The sequence below is a fragment of the Nicotiana tabacum genome, chromosome 6, assembly GCF_000715075.1.
Source record: "Nicotiana tabacum cultivar K326 chromosome 6, ASM71507v2, whole genome shotgun sequence".
Classification (NCBI taxonomy): domain Eukaryota; kingdom Viridiplantae; phylum Streptophyta; class Magnoliopsida; order Solanales; family Solanaceae; genus Nicotiana; species Nicotiana tabacum.
In genome coordinates this window covers 121,007,892-121,029,885 of record NC_134085.1, presented here as the reverse complement: position 1 = coordinate 121,029,885, position 21,994 = coordinate 121,007,892, and the positions used below count along the sequence as shown (strand labels likewise).

The 21,994-nt window shown below is 44.7% G+C and overlaps 1 long non-coding RNA gene across 2 annotated transcripts in view; it reads left to right on the top strand.

Moving 5' to 3' along the window:
- Positions 1-21,994, top strand: part of LOC107800927 (uncharacterized) — a 41,990-nt gene that overhangs the window by 1,205 nt on the left and 18,791 nt on the right. The window lies entirely within an intron of this gene.

The window sequence follows — 21,994 nt, the reverse complement described above, 5'->3', positions numbered from 1 at the left end:
TATATGCAGAGGTCATGATTTGGGATTCATTTTTGTGATTATATATTCTAGCTGTATAAAATTTGAACAAGAGTGAATATGTGTCATGTTGGTTTTTGATAGAAATAACGCCTTAGGACGTTAACTTTTCATGCATCATGAATATGAGCAGAAGAATTTTCAGGCTACACTCAGAAAGGTTTAGTATAGAAAACACATTTTTCGTAGTTGCTTTGGGCTCGTAATTTAAATTAATTTCCTAAACCCGGGTGTGCATTTCATGTGACCCAAATCCAAATCTTAGCAACGTTAAATAAAATGTGTCTCGGATTACGGGTGCATTTCATGTGGCGTGGTCCAAAGACGTATTTTAGATGACGTTGAAATCTTCCTTAAAATAATTAAAAGCGGTTTAAAGCTAAAATGCACATAGGTCTAAAAGTGTTTTTAAAATCAAATAATTGAGACAAAAATAACAGTTGAGCGACCGTGCTAGAACCACGGAACTCGGGAATTCCTAACACCTTCTCCCGGGTTAACAAAATTCCTTACCCGGATTTCTGTATTCGCGAACTGTTAAACAGAGTCAATCCTTTTCTTGATTCGGGATTTGAACCGGTGACTTGGGACACCATAAAATTATCCCAAGTGGCGACTCTGAATTTAATAAATAAATAATCCTATTTCGATTGTCTTTTAATTGGAAAAACTCCCTTATACACTCTCTTACGGGGGTGTAGTAAAAAGGAGGTGTGACAGCTACTGGTGCTGCTGCTGGGGCTGGATCCCCGAATAATAAGTCAAGAGGCATCTGGTCTGCCATCTTCTTGTCTACATCTTCTCTCAGCTCTTTCACCGACTCCTTGGAAGCCCGTGTTTTGCGCAGCTTCTTGTGCTTCCTGGCAAGCTCCTTCAGGGCCTTGCCATGTGAATCTACTGCCTTAGCCAAGGCACCCTGAGTACTGATGATATTTCCCTGGCTCTCTAGGATCCTCTTCAATATATCCTCAATGGCCTGTGGAAACTGTGCTGGCTGTGGTGCCGACTGAACCGCAATGGTAGAAGTCAAGATGGACAACTTGGATGACGCAGCTGACATCCAGTTATTCAAGCTATGAAGTGTCTGGCTCAGCTGGTGGGCAGTGATAGGATGGGCCCGGGAAGATGGAATCCCTGGGCCAGCTGAAGTGGAGGGACCAGTAGTAGTGGAAGGTCCGGGAGGCATGCAGCGACTGTTGACGTAGGCTCAGTGGAGGGCTCTACCGCAACCGGCTCTTCAGATTGGCCGATTGGAGCAGAAGCAGGTGGCTTGTAATTTTTGTCCTTGGGGTTGCTGACCCCTTCAGACTGTACCATGAAAACGGAGCCACAGGTTTGACCTTGATGTTAAAAGGTCTCTTCTCCACCTCCAGGTCCTTGAAATACATAGTGAGGGTGCTGGGAAAAGGGTAGTTTCGGTCATGCTCAACCCCCTTTGCAGAAATGACACGGGACATCACATTGCCCACGTTGATAGGGTCTCCCGCCATAATAGATGCAACAAGAACAGCCCGGGCAAGCAGAATAGTTTGATCATGGGTAGTGGGATCGAGCCGACTGCACACAAAAGTCAACCATCCCCTAGCCTCAAAGTTAAAAATCCTCCGAAGTATTTTGACCCCTACTCTCTACCACTCTTGAACCGTACCCGGGACTGCCAGGTATGAGGCTAACCACAGACGAACCTCCTCGCCCATTGCCAACTTTTCATTGTAAAGGGACTCATCTTCTTCGTTGAACCCCAGGTATTCATTTAGTGCCTTCCCGATAAATACCACATTTTTGTTTCTCACTTTGGTCACTTTAGTGCCCTACAAGATGTGGGCCATATTGCTATAAAATTCCTTGACCATATGCTCATTTGCCTTCACACAATTATCTTTGAAGTGCTCCCAACCCATTCGAGTTTGAAACTGTCTATGTACATTGGGGTATAGGGGTAGAAGGTCTCTTTCAATGAAGCTCCTCTTAAGAATCAACTTTCGTGCCGGCCACCATTCCATGAACTTGTGGAACGCCACTTGGCTGACGAATCTATCTTCCCAAACAGCGGGATTTCTAGTCCGGTCAACACCCCCAGCTTATGGCACGCCACCCCCAAATAACTCCCCATCTCCCTCATCACCTCTAGCACCCTCTCCAGATATTGACGTTGTGGGAGAGGTAGAGTATTCATCCCTACTACCTGCCGCTGAGCCCTCAAATGACCCAGAAAAAATGTTGATTGAAGCTCGAGCATCGGGGGAAGAGGGAAGAGTGTCTCTATGCATGAAAGTTCTCCGGATACAGGATATATAGTGGGACTGAATCTGAAGAGATCTCCCGAGAGGGCTCGTACTCACTCCCCGAGTAGTCAATGGCTCTGTGGGCTGCTTTGATTGCTTTCCTCATATCCTTTATGTTTTTTCGAGCCTGGGGAGTAAGTTTTACCATCCTTTGCTTCCCTCCCCGGGAGAAATTACCTCGGCCGGGTTGTTTCGAGCCTTTGCCTCTTTGTTTAACCATTTCGTGCAAGCATAAACATCTAGCTTTGTTAGTATCAACACAGACAGTGAAAGATTTTGGAAAATGAATTGCAGAACAGAAGATCAAAAGTTGTAGAACATATTGGAGAAACAGTGTACCGCGGCCCGCAAAAAAAGGAGTGCAGCCGCATTGGGTGCACCGCGGACCGCACAAAAGCCACCGCGGTCCTCATTGGGGTAAGGTCTAGAAACCACTCCTCTGAATCTCTCCACCGCGGTCCTGCACAAAGTGGTATCGCGGCCGCGGTAGCCCAGCGCGGACTGCATAAAGTGCAATGCGGACGCACTGAGCATAGGTTCAATTTCAGTCACTTGGGCACCGCGGTCCGCGCAAAAATGGCAATGCAGACCGTGTAAGGGCACCGCGGACCACACAAAGGCGACCGTGGGCCGCGGAGATTATTTTGCACAGGCACTAAGTTAGGGTTTAAGTTGTTGCTATTTTTGTTCAATTTTTACACCTAACTTGTCCCTACTCAATTGCCCAATCACTAAGCATATTAGCATATAAACCCAACATTTAAAACTACCCTATGCTAACAGTTAAATAAAGACTACGGGAAGAAAAAGAAGCTAAGACTACTGGGCATGAAAATAAAAGGAAAGTATAAAATTAATCAATAAAATATGGATGAAATGTTACCAGATTGTGGAGATGGAATGCAACTAATCAATGCAAACAAGAATTACAATCAAATGAAAGTGTGAATAGTGCTTTTAGGCTTCTGAGTGTTAAGAGTTCGAAAAGGGTAAAAGGTGACTCTTGGGGTCTATTTATAGAGAAGCAATGTGACCCATCCTCACCTACCAGCGCGGTCGCACAAAACCAACTGCAAACCGCACTGGGTGTCTTCACTTGAAGCTTGAAAAGGCAACCTCTGCGGACCGCACAAAAGCACACCGCGGCCGCGGACCGCACTAAATAGAATGCGACCGCGGTGGCAAACTTCAGAGAGCACCACTTTTGACCATCACCAGTGCAGACCACACAAAGTGCAATGCGGCCGCACTACCAAACTTTAGAGACTGTTCAACTTTTTTCAAACTATTTTGCACTGCATCAACTCAATCCCTGCAACATCTCACAATTAGTTAGCTCAAAAATCAAATCTACACTACCAAGAAAAATACAGAAAACAACAAAAAGAAAAAAACATGGGTTGCCTCCCAAGCAGTGCCTGATTTAACGTCGCGGCACGATGCATGTTACCAGCACATCACTTTAGATGGAGAAGTGCCACCACGTAGCTATCATCAAATTTCCCAAGATAATGCTTGATCCGATGTCCATTGACTCTGAATACTTCACCATTCTTGTTTCTTAGATCAAGAACACCAAATGGGGTAACGAACACAACTTCAAAAGGCCCACTCCACTTTGACTTGAGCTTACCCGGAAACAGACGTAACTAGGAATTGAACAAGAGAACCATATCTCCAACCTTGAACTCCTTACCCCGAGCATATTTGTCGTGAAGGTACTTCATTTTGTCCTTGTACAAGGACGAGATGGAGTAGGCAAGGAATCTAAACTCATCGAGCTCATTAAGTTGTTCAACCCGAAGATTTGCTGCAACATCCCATTCTAAGTTCAACTTCCTCAAAGCCCACATGGCCTTGTGCTCTAATTCCACCGGAAGATGGCAAGCTTTCCCAAACACCAACTTATACGGAGACAAACCAATCGGAGTTTTGTAAGCCGTCTGATAAGCCCAAAGAGCGTCATCCAACTTTTTCGACCAATCGGTCCTATTAGCATTGACAGTTTTAGACAAGATACTCTTAATTTCTCTGTTGGAGACTTCCACTTGGACACTAGCTTGAGGATGATAGGGGGTCAAAACCTTATGATTGACACCGTACTTAGAAAGCAACGTGTCAAAAGTTTTGTTGCAAATGTGAGATCCCCCATCACTAATGATAGCACGAGGAGTGCCAAACCATGTGAAGATACTCTTTTTCAAAAATGCCACAACACTCCGGGCTTCATTGTTGGGCAAAGCCACGGCTTCAACCCACTTTGAGACATAGTCCACCTTACAATCCAAAATCACAAAATCGGCCGGCGATATGAATTTATCCACCCGGAAAAGCACATCATCAATAATGCCCAAAGGTCGCTTCATCGATCGATCTGCCATTTGAAGTCTCATTGAAGTTGGCCTAGGTTGCCCAATACCCAGAGTCTTGAAGACAGAGTACGACATCAAATTTATGCTAGCCCCCAAGTCACAAAGGACCTTTGCAAAATCCGCACTCCCAATAGTGCAAGGAATGGTGAAAGCACCGGGATCTTCAAGCTTCAGGGCCATTGAATGCACTATAGCACTAACTTGGTGAGTCATCTTTGTAGTCTCACAATCCATAGAACGCTTCTTTGTGACCAAGTCTTTCATGAATTTTGCATAGCCCGGTATTTGTTCAAGTGCCTCCACCAATGACACATTAATAGATAAGTTCTTCATCATATCAATGAACTTTTTAAACTGATTATCATTCTTCTGCTTCGCGAGCCTCTGAGGATAAGGTGGAGGTGGCCTTGGCAAAGGAGCCTTGGCTTTTGGCACAACCGGCTCGGGCATGTCAATCACGTGTTCCCTAGACGGGTTCACGGCATCTTGAGTTTCTACCTCGGCCTCATCAATATCAATCCTCACATCATTGTTCACATTCTCTTCAACCACATCTTCAACAACCAAAGGTACTTTATCATCACGCAACTCAACATCTTCATCCACAACTTGCTTTTGCTTTGAGGCATTCACATCACCGCCTCTCCCACTTCTTGTTGTAATCGCAATCACATGATTGTTATTCCCACCCTTCGGGTTCACTACCGTATCACTTGGTAGAGCACCCTTGGGACGAGTATTCAACGCTTGAGAGATTTGGCCTAATTGCACCTCCAAGTTCCGGATAGATGTATTATGAGAAGCCAATTGGGCATCAGAATCTTAGTTCTTTTTCATCATTTGCTCGAACATGCTTTCAATTCTTCCCATATCACCTACGGAAGAACTAGGACCTTGAGAAGGGAAAGGGGGTGGATTGATCGGTTATTGGTACATTGGGGGCCTTTGAAAGCCCATCCCCATGTTGCCTTGGTTTCCATTGTTGTTACACCCGCCTTGATTGTTGTTGTTGCCCCAATTATTGCTATTACCATTCCAATTCCCTTGGTTGCCTTGATTACCCCAATTGTTATTTTGGTTGTTGTTATTCCAATTGCCACCACCTTATTGTTGATTGTTGTTATTCCAATTACCTCCGCCTTGTTGTTGATTGCCCCAATTTCCTTGGGGTCGCCATTATTGGTTGGAAGAGTTGCTTCTATTGCCTTGATAGTTGTTGACATATTGAACATCTTCATTTTGGTCATCATAACACTCATTTGAAAACCCACTACCATAATTGTCATATTGTTCACAATTCCCTTGAGATTGTTGCCCTCTTTGCCTTTTCTTAAGCATAGTGACACCTTCCATTGCGTTGACTTGGCACGGATTTTGGATTTGTTGTAACTGCACCTTCGCCAGTTGGTTCATAGTAGTAGTAAGCTCGGCAATAGCTTGACCATGAACGTGCAATTCCTTGTGTAAATGGATGACCGTGGGGTCACCTTGGGGCACATTTGCTCGGCTTTGCCATGCCGAAGAGGTGTCAGCCATTTCATCAAGTACATCACATGCCTCTTGGTAAGAAAGTTTCATAAAGTTCCCTCCGGCCAATTGGTTCACAATGCATTGATTCGTGGTGTTGATGCCCCGATAAAAGGTTTGTTGAATCATAGCATCAGTCATGTCGTTATTAGGGCACTCTTTCACCATTGTTTTATATCTTTCCCATATCTCGTGCAAAGGTTCCGTTGGCTCTTGCTTGAAGGATAGAATTTCATCCCGAAGAGCTGCCATATGACTTGGAGAAAAGAACTTGACAATAAATTTGTCCGCCAATTTATCCCATGTTGTAATAGAATGATTGGGGAGCCTTTCTAACCAATCCAATGCTTTACCTTGAAGAGAGAACGGGAAAAGCCTCAATCTCAATGCATCCTCGGACACGTTTGTCTGCTTGCTACCCCAGCATGTATCCACGAACCCCTTCAAGTGCTTGTAGGCATTTTGATCGGAGGCGCCCGTGAAATACACTCTTTGCTCGAGCAAGGTCAACATAACATTTATGATTTGAAAGTTCCCCGCCCGGATTCAGGAAGGAACAATAGCACTGTCATATCCTTGATTTGGTGAAACTCTGGGAGCCACTCTCGGCGGTGGCGGAGGAGGGTCTGGAATATTGTTGTTCTCATTTGCATTTACATTGGCATTTCGGCCTCTCCGTGGAACTTGAGGTAAGACCTCATCTTTTTCTAGATCCTCTACCTCCTCCCCCACTATCACATAGCTGAGAGGGTCATTTGCATTAAGAGCCATTTGTACCTTATTGATCGACACAAAAAAAATTAGTAAACAAGAAGGAAAGAGAAGCAAAACACAAAACTAAATAAACAGATAGTCAACACCGTAAGCTCCCCGGCAACGGCACCAAAAAGTGATTGCTGCCAACTCGACACTACACTAAGGTAGGAAGAGCGGGTCACAATAGCTTTTACTCGATATGAGGGTGGGGATCGATTTCCTCAGGGAGCTAGTAGTGGAGTTGGATTGTCTGTCTAGCCTAGAGATATGTTTGTACTCCTAATGTCACTTCAAACATTTTTGGGTTTTCGAATTATAACTATTTTTATAAAACCTATGATTAACACTAAATTATGCTACGAGAATGTTGCTAAGTTGAATCTAATGGGAAGAAGGGCACTAGGGTCATGACACTACCTAGGTGGCTAATTGACGGGTAGATGTTACTAAGGTTCGATTGACATAATTGGGGCTTATGCTATAACCGTTGCACAATTTTACCCACTCTCACACCTTTCGGTAAAGAGAGTGATTTTGCCCAATTGACTCTCTCGAGACCAAATAGGTAGGCAAATTAGACCAAGCAACTAGGGTTCAAGTAGGGTAATTACTCTCTCGAGGTTTAACCCGTTAATTGGGACTATCATTTCTCATGAGTCCATCCCAATTCCTTGTTGGGTCAATTTTGGGGTCATAGACTCTCTTTCTCAAGAAGAGTTAAACCCACAAAGCTTGAATCAGTGTTTGCAACCACCAATTCTAGATTAAAACATAAAATCAACCCAAATAGCAAACACCCATAGTCAATCTAACACTAGATGGCAACACCCATCAATTACCCACACTAGGGTTGAGCCACAACCCTAGCTAATGAGTTTAGCTACTCATGCTAGATAAAGAAATTGAAGAAATAGATGAAGAACTAAACATATTAATTAAATGCTAAAATTAAACTACAAAAATTTATCGTAAATGTAAAGCAAAAGTGCCAAAAATGGCTACAAATATCGTTCTTAGAAGCGCAACTCACGTCTGAATACCAAAGATGACCTAAAAATGGTAAAATGTTCTATTTATACTAGGCTGGAAAAATTGGACAAAAATACCTTTGCGGGGTCAGTGCGGGCCACACTAAATGGACCGCGGCCGTATTGGGATCTTTCACTTTGACTTTTGCTTCTCTGAACTTGGACTCCGCGGACCACGTAGAATGGACCGCGGAGGGAGCTGGCGCGGTCCGCGCAATCACGACCGCGGACCGCATGGCATTGGCTATTCAAACTTTCATCTCTCTGAATCTCATGACCGCGGACCGCACAAAAGAGTAGTGCGGCCGTGGAGCCTTCACCGCGGACCGCGAGATGTGTACCGCGGCCGCGTTGCCTTTAGCCTAGTTTACCAACTCTATGAACCACCTAGTGCGGCCGCATTCAACTTTGTGCGGTCCGCACTAGGCCTTCTTTCCTTAGATTTCTTGGTCTTTGATACTTGAGCAGGTTTCATTTCTTTTTGAGCCGATCTTTGACATTTCATCACTTTGTCGATCAAACCTGCAATCAAGCACAACTTGTGAGCCTTTTAGGACTATTTTGTAACAATATATGATCAAAGCATAGGCAAGTAGGGGCATAAAACATGTTACTATCCTAGCTTATCAGCAACCACCTTAGGCATTTCCTATGTAACATCCATATCCACGTGGACTGAAGGCAGCCACCCATTCTACATTCCAAAAGCTGCTGCTCCGGGATCTACACACAGTGCAGAGTGTAGTATCAGCACAACCGGCCCCATGTGCTGGTAAGTGTCTAGCCTAACCTCGGCGAAGTAGTGACGAGGCTAGGACCAGACTACCAAATAAACTTGTGCAATTTAACTATATACAACGCAAAGAAAGAACAGTAATATTCAGTCAAGTATGGGAGGGGGTACATGATGCAGGGAAATATCAGTATCAACAGTAAATTAAGAGAAAGGCATAAAGACAATTTAGAATTCATAGCAAAACAATAAGGAACTCGTCACCGAGCTATAAGCACCTCGTATTATCTATTATTGCGGTGCGCAACCCGATCCAAAACATAATAACACTGTTGCGGCGTGCAATCCGATCCAATTATATAATTGTTATGGCGTGCAACCCTATCCAATTATATTATTGTTGCGGCGTGCAACTTGACCCAATTATATCATTGTTGTGGTGTGCAACCCGATCCAAATATAATAATGTTGTGGCGTGCAACCCTATCCAATATAATATTGTTGCGGTGCGCAACCCGATCCACATATACAGTTCAACACCAATCCCAACAAGAGTTCCGGCAAAGGATCAATAAAGAAACAACACTATCCCCGCAAGGGAATCGACAATATAAGTAAATACATCCCGGCAAGGGAGAATCAGCTATAACCAAACTTGTTCCAACATCTAACTACCCCAACCAGGACCAATACTCAATCATAAATAATTTCCACGAGGATAATCATAATCCTTGTTCAAAACAGAGAATCAACAACTTAGGCATTTGTAGTATTTATTGAGAACACAACAATTTCAATTTAAGACTCACGGTCATGCTTGACACCAACGTATAGATACTCGTCACCATTCCTATACGTCGAACTCAACAAGTAACATGTAGCAAATAGGACACAACTCCTAATTCCTCAAGCTAAGGTTAGACCAAACACTTACCTCGAACTTCCACGGCCAACTCAAGCCTCAAACACCGCTTTTTATTTAGAATTCGCCTCCAAACAACTCTTATATAGTCCAAATTGATTTAACAACATCAATAAATGCTAAGAATTCATACCCAATGATCAATTATAGGTTTTCTATCATTTTTTCCAAAAAGTCAAAAATCGACCTCGGGCCCACTTGGTCAAAACACGAGGTTTGTAAAAAAAACCGATCACTCATTCACCCATAGCCCGAATATGTAATTAGTTCCAAAATACGACCCCAAAACGAGGTCTAAATCCCAATTATGCAAAAAGACCTAACTCTTCCCAAATACCTAATTTTCTACCCTTAAGAACATGATTTAGGCTTAGAAATGTAATGGGTGTTAATGGAAATTGAAGAAAATGAGTCTAAGATTACATACCTATGGATTTGTGATGAAGTTCTCTTTCAAAAATCGCCCAATTTGGAGTTTGGAAGAAGAAGTTATGAAATTTTGGTGAAATCTCATTTTTTCTTCTGTTTTAAAATCACTGGGCAGACCTTCATTGCGTTCACGATGGGTCTGTCGCGTTCGCAATGGGTCAGGACCAATTAACCATCGCGTTCGCGATCACGTGCTCCCATTCACGAAGCTTTGACTCCTCGAGCCTTCGCATTCGCGATAGCAGGTCCGCGTTCGCAAAGGGAAACACCTACAAGGCTTCGCGTTCGCGTCCTGTTTCTCGCATTTGAGTAGAAGGAAAATTCTTTCAGCCTGACTTACCCTTCGCGTTCGCGAGAGTCCTTCCACGAACGCAAAGAACAACAGACCAGAACACCAGAAACTAAAAACCTGCAACTTTTTCCTAAGTTCAAAACCTTCCGAAACTCACTCGAGCCCTCGACGATCCAAACCAAACAAGCATATTAACTCAAAATATCATATGAACTTATCTGTGTGATCAAATCGCCAAAATAACCTCTTAAACAATGAATTTAGCATAGAAATCTAAGAAAAATCTCAAAACTTTCAAAGCATCAATTTTCACAACTACGAATCCGAATCACCTCAAACGACTTCCGTTTCTTACCAAATTTCACGGACTCATCTTAGATTACATATAAGACCTGTACCGGGCTCCAGAATCAAAATACAGGTCCGATACCATCAAGTTTTAAGCACGTTTCCTTTCCAAAACTCATAAATAATTCCAAAAAACAATTTTCTTTAAAAAATTCATTTCTCGAGCTTGGGACCTCGGAATTCGATTCCGGGCATACGCCCAAGTCCCATAGTTATCCACGGACCCTCCGAGACCGTCAAATCACGGGTCCGGATCCGTTTACCTAAAATATTGACCGAAGTCAACTTAAATCCATTTTAAAGTCAAAATTCATCATTTTTCACAGATTTTTACATAATGGTTTTTTGGCTACGCGCTTGGACTACGCACGCAAATCGAGGTAATGCCAAAAGATGTTTTTAAGGCCTCAGAACGTAGAATTCATTTCTAAAACAAGTGATGACCTTTTGGATCATCACATTCTCCACCTCTAAAACAACCGTTCGTCCTCGAATGGACGTAAGAAGGAAGTACCCAAGTCAGGGAAAAGATGGGGATAACGGCTCTACATATCGGACTCAGACTCCTAGGTCGATACCTCAGCAGGATGACCTCTCCACTGAACACGAACAGAAGGAAAGCTCTTCGATATCAACTAACGAATTTGCCGGTCTAGAATAGCTACCGGCGCCTCCTCATAAGACAAATCCTTATCCAACTGGACAGTGCTGAAATCTAACACGTGGGATGGATCGTTGTGATACTTCTGAATCATGGACACATAAAACACTAGTGCACGGCTGATAAGCTCGGCAGCAACGCAAGTCTGTAAGCCACCTCTCCCAGTCGATCAAGAATCTCAAACAGGCCAATGAACCTAAGGCTAAGCTTGCCCTTCTTTCCAAATCTCATCATGCCCTTCATAGGCGACACTCGAACTAATACTCGTTCACCGATCATGAAAGCTAAATCACGAACCATACGGTCGGCATAACTCTTTTGCCTGGACTGAGCTATACGAAGCCTGTCCTGAATAATCCTGACCTTGTCCAAAGCATCCTACACTAGATCTGTACCCAACAACCGAGCCTCTCCCGGCTCGAACAATCCAACCAGCGACAGACACCACCTACCATACAAAGCCTTATAAGGAGTCATCTAGATACTCGACTAGTAGCTGTTGTTATAGGCAAACTCTGCTAGAGGCAAAAACTGATCCCACGAGCCTCCAAAGTCAATGACACAAGCTCGAAGCATATCCTTCAAAATCTGAATAGTCCGCTCGGACTGCCCGTCCGCCTGTGGATGAAATGCTGTGCTTAACTCAACCCATGTGCCCAACTCTCGCTGAACTACTCTCCAGAAATGTGAGGTAAACTGCGTACCTCGATCCAAAATGATAGACACAGGCACACCATGAAGACGAACAATCTCCTGGATATAGATCTCAGCGAACCTCTTGGAAGAATAGGAGACTACCACAGGAATGAAATGTGCTGACTTGGTCAGCCTATCAACAATAACCCACACTGCATCGAACTTCCTCTGAGTCTGTGGGAGTCCAACAACGAAGTCCATAGTGATACGCTCCCACTTCCACTCAGGAATTTCAATCTTCTGGAACAAACGGCCAGGCCTCTGATGCTTGTACTTAACCTGCTGATAGTTCAAACACCGAGCCACATGTGCAACAATGTCCTTCTTCATTCTCCGCCACCAATAATACTACTGTAAATCCTGATACATCTTAGCGGCGCCCGGATGAATAGAGTACCGGGAACTATGGGCCTCCTATAAAATCAACTCTCAGAGTCCATCCACATTAGGCACACAAACTCGACCCTGCACTCTCAAAACTCCATCATCTCCTAAGGTAACCTACTTGGCACCTCCGTGCTGCACCGTGTCTCTAAGGATACACAAATAGGGATCATCATACTGCCGATCATGAATACGCTCCAATAGAGAAGAATGAGCAACCGTGCAAGCTAACACACGGTTGGGCTCAGAAACATCCATCCTCATGAACTGATTGGCAAAAGCCTGAACATCCAAAGCAAGTGGTCTCTCACCGACCGGAATATAAGTAAGACTACACCTACTGGCTGACTTCCTACTCAAAGCATCGGCCACCACATTAGCCTTTCCCGGATGATATAAGATGGTGATATCATAGTCTTTTAACGGCTCCAACCACCTTCTCTACCTCAAATTCAACTCCTTTTGCTTGGATAAGTACTGCAGACTCTTGTGATCCGTGAACACCTCACATGCCACACCATATAGATAATGCCTCCAAATCTTCAACGCGTGAACAATGGATGCCAACTCCAAATCATGAACCAGATAGTTCTTCTCATGAATTTTCAACTGCCGTGAAGCATAGGCAATGACCTTGCCATCCTGCATCAACACCGCACCAAGTTCAATACGAGATGCATCACAATAAACTGTATAATGCCCTGAACCTATGGGCAAAACCAACACTGGTGCCGTAGTCAAAGCTATCTTAAGCTTTTGAAAGCTCGCCTCACACTCATCCGACCATATGAACTAGGCACCCTTCTGGGTCAACCGGGTTATCGGGTCTGTAATAGACGAAAACCCCTCCACAAACCGACGATAGTAGCCTACCAACCCCAAAAGACTTCGGATCTCTGTAGCTGATGCTAGTCTAAGCCAGGTCTTGACTGCCTCAATCTTTTTCTGATCAACTTGAATACCCTCTGCAGATACAACATGACCAGGGAATGCAACTGAACTCAACCAGAACTCACACTTCGAAAACTTGGCATACAACTGACTATCCCTCAGAGTCTGAAGAACCACTCTAAGATGCTACTCGTGCTCCTCCCGTCCGCGGGAATAGATCAAAATATCATCAATGAAGACTATCAATACTGAATCCAAGTAAGGCCTGAACACTCGGTTCATCAAATCCATAAAAGTTGCTGGGGTATTTGTCAACCCGAATGACATCACCAAGAACTCATAATGTCTATACCGGGTGCGGAAAGCTGTCTTAGGGACATCGGATACCCTAATCCTCAACTGATGGTAGCCAGATCTCAAGTCAATCTTCGAAAATATCTTAGCAACCTGAAGCTGATCAAACAAATCATCAATCCTCGGCAATGGATACTTATTCTTGATTGTAACCTTGTTCAATTGCCGGTAATCTATACACATTCGCATCGATCCGTCCTTCTTCTTAATAAACAACACTGGCGTACCCCAAAGCGAAACACTAGGTCTAATGAAACCTTTTTCAAGCAAGTCTTGCAACTGCTCCTTCAACTCTTTCAACTCAGGTGGAGCCATACGATATGGCGGGATAGAAATGGGCTGAGTGCCCGGAGCCAAATCAATGCAGAAGTCAATATCCCTATCGGGTGGCATACCCGACAGGTTTGAAGGAAATACCTCAGGAAATTCACGAACAACAGGCACAGAATCAATAGAAGGAACCTCGGCACTAAAATCATGAACATATGCCAAATAGGCCGAACACCCCTTCTCGACCATACCCTGAGCCTTCACATAAGAGATAACACTAAGGGTATAATGACCAGGAGTCCCTATCCACTCTAAATGAGATAAACCCGGCAAGGCTAAGGTCACAATCTTGTCATGACAGTCCAAGATAGTGTGGTAAGGTCATAACCCGTCTATCCCCAATATGACATCAAAATCAACCATGTCCAGAAGTAACAAATCTACACGAGTCTCAAGACCCCCAATCACAACTATACACGAACGATGGACTCGATCTACCATAATAGAATCACCCAACGGTGTAGACACATATACAGGGGCACTCAAGGAATCACTAGGCATGACCAGATACGGCGCAAAATAAGATGACACTTAGGAGTATATAGACCCTGGATCAAACAAAATTGAAGCATCTCTACCACAAACCAGAACAATGCCTGTGATAACTGCATCAGAAGCCTTAGTCTCAAGCCTGGCTGGAAGAGCATAACATCGGGGTTGGGCCCCACCACCTTGGACTACATCTCTGGGATGGCATGCTGTTGGCTGGCCTCCACCTCTAGCGGTCTGAGCTATACCTCTAATACCTCTACCTTCACCTCTAGCACCTCTATCCCCACCCCTAGCTGGCGGAGCGGGCGGTGGAACACCTGGTGCCTAAAACATAGCACGGGAACCCTGCTACTGCGACTGATTACCTACCAATCTCGAACAAGCCCTCCGGGTATGACTATACTCACCACACTCAAAGCATTCACCTGAGTGTTGCAGCTGAGGAAACTGAGACTGAACCTGGCGACCTGAATGACTACCCCAAAAACTCTGGAGTGGTGGTGCACTAATAGGAGCTGGTGGTGCACTGTAGGGCTGCTGATCCGAATACTGCATATAAGAACCACGACCACCTGAAGTGCTGTGAGAAACCTAAAGTGCTGACTGAAAGGGCCGTGGAGAATGGCCCCTACTATACTAATCCCTGCCTCCAAACGGGGTACCACTGAATCTGCCTGATTGACAAGGCCTCTTGTCAGACCCCTGACCACCTCCTTGCGATAGGACCATCTCAACTCTCCTGGCCACATTGGCCACCTCTTGAAAGGAAATCTCACTCCCCGTCTCCTTGGCCATCTGAAGTCGAATCGGCTGAATAAGTCCCTCAATGTACCTCCTCACCCTCTCTCTCTCTCGGTGGGAAGTATGATAAAAGCATGGTGAGCCAAATCGATGAATCTGGTCTCATACTGAGTAACGGTCATAGAACCCTACTGGAGACGCTCAAACTGCCTGTGATAGGCCTCTCTCTAAGTAATGGGGAGAAACTTCTCCAGAAATAGCTGAGTAAATTGCTCCCAAGTCAAAGCTGGTGATCCGGGTGGTCTAGCCAAGCAATAATCTCTCCACCAAGTCTTGGCGGATCCAGACAAGCAAAATTGACCCCATTGGTCTCCACTATCCCTATGTTCCTGAGAACCTTATGACAGTTGTCTAGATAATCCTGGGGATCCTCAGAAGATGCACCGCTGAAAGTAGTAGTGAAGAGTTTGGTGAACCTGTCCAACCTCTACAAAGCATTGACAAACATAGCTGCTCCATCACCGGTTTGAGCTGCCACACCCAACTGAACTGCTCCAACTGGCTGAACTGCTGGAGTCTGAAACTGGGGAGCTACCTGCTCTGGAGTGCGAGTAGTAGGAGTCTGAGCTCCTCCTCTAGCCTGAGAGACGGCTGGGGCTACAGGAAGCAAGCCTGCCCGGGTGACACTCTCCATAAGGCCCACTAGACGGACCAGAGCATCCTGTAGTACTGAGGTAGCAATAAACCCCTCTGGGACCTGACCTGGGCCTACCGGAACTGCCTGGGCCAGAACCTCATCATCAAAGTTAACCTGAGGCTCCGCCGCTGGTGCTGCTGCTCTAGGCTGAGCTCTGCCCCTACCTCGGCCTCTAGCACGGCCTCGGCCTCAGCCTCTACCCCTCGTGGGAGTTGCTGCTGGGGGCTCGGGCTACTGATCGGTGGATGAGGAAGCGCGTGTTCTCGCCATCTGCGAAAGAACAGAGTAGAAATTCAATTAGCATTGAGAAACCAAACCGCACGACAGGAAAGAATAAATGTGAAGTTTTTCCTAACTCTGTAGCCTCTGGGGGATAAATACAGACGTCTCCATACCGATCCCTCAAACTCTACTAAGCTTGTCCGTAAATTATGAGACCTATGTAACCTAGCATTTTGATACCAACTTGTCACGAACCAGATTTTCCACCCTCGGGAGTCGTGATGGCGCCTACTAATGTGAGCTAGGCAAGCCAGCTGTTTTGACAAATTACCTTTTTACCAATTTATACTCTTTAACAATTATAAAGCAATAACGTGTAGACAGCAAAAATTACAATAAGCGAAAGAAATGCAGTAAACTATCTGAAATATGTATCTAATACAACTGTTTGAGCCTCGACCACCCAGAACTCGTGTCACATTTTCACAGACGATCTAAGAATACTACATACAAAGTCTGAAAGATAAAAGATACACTGTTTCTGAACTAAGTAAATGAAACAGGAGTAAAGGGATAGAGGGAGACGCCAGGGCATGCGGACACCTGCAGGACTACCTTGGATCTCTGTGGACTGAAGGCAGCCACCCAATCTAAGGTCCAAAAGCTGCTACTCCGGGATCTGCACACAGTGCAGAGTGTAGTATCAGCACAACCGACCCCATGTGCTGGTAAGTGCCTTGCCTAACCTCGGCAAAATAGTGACGAGTCTAGGACCAGACTACCAAATAAACATGTGCAATTTAACTATTTACAACGCAAAAGAAGAATAGTAATAATACAATCAAGTATGGGAGGGGGTACATGCTGCGGGGACATATCAGTACCAATAGTAAATTAAGAGAAAGGCTTAAGGACAATTTAGAATTCATAGCAAAACAATAAGGAACTCGTCACCAAGCTATAAGCACCTTGTATTATCTATTGTTGCAGCGCGCAACCCAATCCAAAACATAATAACACTGTTGCGACATGCAACCCTATCTATATCATTTATCACTGTTGCGGCGTAAAACCCGATCCAATGATATTATTGTTGCTGCGTGCAATCCAACCCAATTATATCAATGTTGCGGCGTGCAACCCGATCCAAATATAATATTATTGTAGCTTGCAACCCGATCCAAATATAATATTATTGTGGCACGCAACCCAATCCACATATACAGTTCAATACCAATCCCAACAAGAGTCCTGCCAAAGGATCAATAAAGAAACAACACTATCCCAGCAAGGGAATCGACAGTATAAGTAAATACGTACCGGCAAGGGAGAATCAACTATAACCAAATTTGTTCTAACATCTAACTACCCCAACCAGCACCAATACTCAATCGTAAGAAATTTCCACGAGGATAATGATAATCCTTGTTCAACACAGAGAATCAACAACTTAGGCAATAGTATTTATTCAGAACACAACAATTTCAATTTAAGACTCACGGTCATGCTTGACACCAACGTATAGATACTCGTCACCATTCCTATACATCGTACTCAACAAGTAACATGTAGCAAATAGGACACAACTCTTAATCCCTCAAGCTAAGGTTAGACCAAACACCTACCTCGAACTTCTACTTCCAACTCAAGCCTCAAACACCACTTTTCCTTTAGAATTCGCCTCCAAAAAATTCGTATCTTGTCCAAATTGATTTAACAACATTAATAAATGCTAAAGAATTCATACCCAATGCTCAATTATAGGTTTTCTATCATTTTCCCCAAAAAGTCAAAAATTGACCTCGGGCCCACTTGGTCAAAACACGAGGTTCGGACCAAAACCCGATCACCCATTCACCCACGAGCCCGAATATGTAATAAGTTACAAAATCTAACCCCAAAACAAGGTCTAAATCCCAATTATGCAAAAAGCCCTAACTCTACCCAAATCCCTAATTTTCTACCCTTAAGAACATGATTTAGACCTAGAAATCTAATGGGTGTTAATGGAAATTGAAGAAGTTGAGTCTAAGATTACATACCTATGGATTTGTGGTTAAGTTCTCTTTCAAAAATCACCCAATTTGGAGTTTGGAAGGAGAAGTTATGTAATTTTGGTGAAATCCCATTTTTGCTTCTGTTTTAAAATCACTGGGCAGACCTTCATCGCGTTCGCGATGTGTCAGGCCCAATTAACCATCGTGTTTGCGATCACAAGCTCACGTTCGTGGATCTTTGACTCCTCGAGCCTTCGCGTTCATGGGTCGTTGCCCGCGTTCGCATAGAACAAAATCTCCTTCCCCCTGCCCAGGCCCAAAAGCGTTTGCGTTCGCGATAGCAGGTCCGCGTTCGCGAAGGAAAACACGTCCAACGCTTCGCGTTCGCGTAGAAGGAAAATTCCTACAGCCTAACTTACCCTTCGTGTTTGCGAGATTCCTTCCGCGAACGCGAAGAACAACACACCAGAACACCAGAAACTGAAAACCTGCAACTTTTTCCTAAGTTCAAAACCTTCTGAAACTCACCTAAGCCCTCGGGGCTCCAAACCAAACATACATACTAACTCAAAAACATCATATGAACTTATCCATGCGATCAAATCTCCAAAGTAACCTCTTAAACAACGAATTTAGCATAAAAATCTAAGAAAAATCTCAAAACTTTCAAAGTATCAATTTTCACAACTACGGGTCCGAATCACCTCAAACGACTTCCGTTTCTTACCAAATTTCATAGACTCGTCTTAAATCATATATAAGACTTGTACCGGGCTCCAGAACCAAAATACGGGCCTGATACCATCAAGGTTTAAACATGTTTCCTTTCAAAAACTCATAAATAATTCCATAAAATAATTTTCTTTAAAAAATTCATTTCTCGGGATTGGGACCTCGGAATTCGATTCCGGGCATGCGCCTAAATCCCATATTCTTCCACGGATCCTCCGAGACCGTCAAATTACGGGTCCAGATTCGTTTACCCAAAATGTTGACAGAAGTCAACTTAAATCTAATTTGAAGTCAAAATTCATCATTTTTTTTACAGATTTCACATTATGGTTTTTTGGCTATGCACCCAGACTACGTACGCAAATCGAGGTGATGTCGAATGAGGTTCTTAACGCCTCGAAACGCAGAATTCATTTATAAAACAAGTGATGACCTAAAAGGTCATCACAGCTCGAAAGTAGCATCCCAATGGCTAAGGCCATCGCCAAAAGAAAAGGGTCCGACCTCACCCGAAGCAAAATCGGCTTAGCAGTTCGACGAGTATCCGGGATATCATAAATATTACAAAGATCATCACTAAATCGACAAAAAAATTTCTTCATTAAAACATAATATTACTAGCACCTATCTTTACAACGGGCTCAAGCATGCCCTTACAAAAATCCTGAAGCAAAAAGTAAGTACAAACCAAAAATTACACATCATCCCCGGTAGCATACACATCTTCATACCAATAGTCAGAGGCAAGACAGTTCGCATCATCAGAGTTGATATCATCCCCGTCAGGCGTAAGAGGGTCGTATTTGCATGCCTCACGAGCTGCACGAGCTTCATCACGCACTCCCTGAAGTTCTACTTCAGATGCCCTCCCATCAGCATGAAGAGCCTTGTACACATCGATCCGAGCCTCAGCATGAACCCTCAACTCATATAAACAACGAGGCACGAGACGTAGAAGGTTGTGAGCGTCGACTCGCGTCCTCCGTTCTTAGTGAAACCACTTACCCGGTCAACACAAATAGCTCTGCCTCCAACTCCTTAACACGCTCCTCAAGCCTCGCTACCTTGAGCGCGGATGTCTCTTCCTCCTTGGTCCGCTCCGACCTGTAGAGACGGAGGGTATCCTCCAAAATTGTCGCTTTAGAAATAGCAGTCGCTAGTCTATCGGCACTCACACTCAACTCACCCTTGAGCTCATTGATCTCCGCCGTCTTTGCACCCAGGTCGGTAGTCAAACTGGTCATCTTCGCTTGTAGGTTGGCGTTCTCGGCCATCACCCCTCTACTTAACTCGAGCTCATCTTCCTTTACCTTAAGGGACGCCTCAAGTTCACTGTTGCGGGTAATGGCCTTCATATGGTCCTCGTCTCGCTCCCTCAACTCCTCGACCTTACGCGCCAGCTGATCCTCCCTTTGTTTAAGCCCTTCGCGGAACAATTAGAAGTCAGGGTCCTGGTTGTAGATGTCGGCCATCGCACGGTGCTTGGTGCGATATTTTTGATATTTAGAAGACATCTTCCCGTAGATGGTCGTCCTCTTCTTTTCCCGGCGCTCACGCTCATGCTCCATGATAAGGGTCGGGCACAATAGGAAAAAGTTAAAGAAAGGCAGGTCAAAAATGACGACACAAACCCAACGACTAAAAAGAAGAGAAAGACATCTACCCACAAGGCCATGCCAGCGACGTTTTGAGATAACTCTATGTTACTCATCGCTCTGAGCACCTCGCTCTCGGAAGCAGCACACAAAGGGGCTAAAGCAGACGCACCTGATCACAATTCGACAACAGATTGTAATCCCCAGGAATAACTACATGCCGATCAGAACCCTCCACTCTGACCTCCACATGAGTATGGCATTCTAAAAACTCACGAACAACCCCTGGGTCGACATCCAAACCCGAGCCTTTCCCCTCGATGTATAGGCCCCCTCCGACATTAGACGATGCACCACCCTCGACAGAACGCGCGGAACCACCTCCTGGGTAAACCCCTTCTGTTTAGGGAGACCTCCCCGCCAAAATAGCATCAGCTATAAACGTGGTCGCAGGCGCCCTCTGCGACACACCTGTCACTCTTTTACCAGTGTCCACGACCACATCCTTCCCAAGCTCCACTCTCCTCTTTTTCCTCTGTAACGACTCATCCCCATTAGAGGATTCATCCACAAGGTAAGGGATCGGTGCGGAAGAGGCCTCTTCCCTCACGACCATGTCACGAGAAGGATCTCCCGTCTGTATCGGTTGAGCACGACCCTCTCAGACGTACTCACTCAAAGTAAACTGTCGTCCTACAGCAGCGATAGCTTGTCGGAATGCAGGGATTGGAGCCCTCTGCCTAGAAGCTCCTCGACCTGTTATCATAAAAAGTCGTATCGATAGACAACGATGTGTAGTCAAGGAGTGATACAGGAGAAGACACTTACCAGACGAAACCCTCGGCCCAAAGTGCTTCACGAAAGTAGGCTAGTCGAGTTTCCACTGCATGGGGGAGAAGACGGGCCACCCAATCCCTTATACCTGCAATAGGTTGAGGTGGAAGCCCCATAGATACAAACAAGAAGCAAATAAACACTAAGGTGAATGAGGAAGAAAAGAAAGAACAAAACAAATGGCGGCACTTACGGTTCTCGTTCCATCGCTCCGGAAACCTAGTGGGGTTAGACACGACATGTGCGGTTCTGACGAAGAAGTATTTGTGCCAAAACTTACGACTCGCTCGGTCGTCGGTCCCAACCATCAGCCCTTTAGTGCCACGGTGCCTCAAATGCACCATAGTGCCCCTATGAAAGCTGGGTGAAAACAAGTGCAGAAGATGGTGAAAAATTACCTCGCACCCCGCTAACTTCGCATATTTTGTTAACAGCAGGAGTATTTTAAGCGTGTACGGAGAAAGTTGTGCCAGAAAAACCTGGTAGAATTGACAGAATTCTTCCACTAACGAAAGAAGGGGGAAGGAATGGCCGATCACGAAGGGGTACTCAAAAAAAGCACAGTACCTAGGCCTTTGGACTTCTACAAAGTCCCTCCCCGCTGAAACCATATCAACGTCAGCGGGAATATTATACTTTGTACGAAGAGTATCAATAT